We start from the raw sequence: 1,650 nt of genomic DNA, 5'->3' as shown, positions 1-1,650 counted from the left end.
AGGGACATCATGCTGGGTAGAGTAGAGGGACAGTGCAGGAGGGGAAGACCCTCTATGAGGTGGATTGATTCAGTGACTGGGATAATCGGGATGGGTGTGTCAGAGGCAATGTGATTGGCACAGGGTAGAGCAGGGTTTAGGGCTGTTGTACATAGGGTCTCTTTGAGTTGCAAATGACTCGAAGGCACTTAACAAACAACAACTAGAGAGAGAGGGAGAGAGAGAGAGAGAGAGAGAGAGAGAGATGAGATAGATCTCTTGGAGATCTCTTGGAGATATAGATATAGATTTCTTGGAGATATAGATAGAGATCTATTAGAGATATGAATATAGATCTCTTGGAGATAGATATAGATCTCTTGGAGATAGAATAGATCTCTCGGAGATCTATCTCTATATCTTGGAGATACATTTATATATATATCTATCTTGGAGATATATCTATATCAATCTCTCTATCTATCTATCAATCTATATCTTGGAGATATAGCTATCTTGGACTCTTGGAGATATATCTATATCTCTCTATTTCTACCTCCATCTATCTCTATCTCCATCTATGTCTCTATCTCTCTCTAAGATACACACACACACACACACACACACGAACACACACACACAGGATAGGTTTTGTTTCCTTGTCTAATATCAGTTGACCATAGATGTTGTTGTTGTTGTTATGTGCCATCAAGTCGCTTGTGACTCATAGCTGTACAACAGCCCTAACCTCTGCTCTGTCCTGTGCCAATCGCACTGTCTCTGACACTCCCAGCCCAGTTACCCCAGTCACTGAATCAATCCACCTCATAGAGGGCCTTTCCCTCCTGGTTACTCATGGCGGACCATGTTTGGTGGAGCTTTCCGATTAAAACAGGCTTGGAAGCTGGAGTGGCATACATCTACATAATAGCTTGCCTCTGGAAACCCTATGAACCTGGAGAAAGGACGAAAGTTATACAAGTGTCCAGAACTTTTGTTCATAGGGTCGCTATAAGTCACCTACGACTCGATGGCATTTAACAACAGCAACACTCCTTCCCCTACCTACCAACTTTTGAGACCTTATGATTATCCCCCATCCTCACCTCTATGCTCCTACTCTCCCCACCTTGGATCCTCATACACGTTTTAACTGCTTGTTTTTCTATTTCTACAGTAGTGGTCTTATAAAGTATTTGTCCTTATGGGACTAAGTTAGTTAGTTCACTTAGCATAATGTTCCAGTCCTTCCCAAATTAGGTAGTAATATACAAAATCATGCTCTTGGGTGCTGCATGGTATATCATTGTGTGAATGTGTCATACTATCTCAATCCATTCAGTTGTGGTTGGACATTTGGGCTGTTTTCATGTTCTTCTCATGGTGAATAATGCTGCTGTGACCATTGGTGTACAAGTTTCCATTTTTGCCTCAGTTATAATTTTTTTGGAATATATTCCAAGTAGTAGGATAGCTGAATCATGGAATTTCTATTTTCAACTTTTTGAGGAAACACTAAACTGCTTTCCAGAATGATTGTACCATTGTACAATCACACCAACAATGTCTAAGAGTTCCTATCTCTCTGCATTCTCTCCAACATTTATTACTTGCTGTCCTGTTAAACTTTGCCACTACTCTGGGGTGAGATGGTATATCATTTTGGTTTTG

Source organism: Elephantulus edwardii, unplaced genomic scaffold (assembly GCF_000299155.1).
Source record: "Elephantulus edwardii isolate Elephantulus edwardi_28Jun2011 unplaced genomic scaffold, EleEdw1.0 scaffold00198, whole genome shotgun sequence".
In the NCBI taxonomy this organism is placed as follows: Eukaryota; Metazoa; Chordata; class Mammalia; order Macroscelidea; family Macroscelididae; genus Elephantulus; species Elephantulus edwardii.
Note: the sequence above shows the minus strand (reverse complement) of the source record.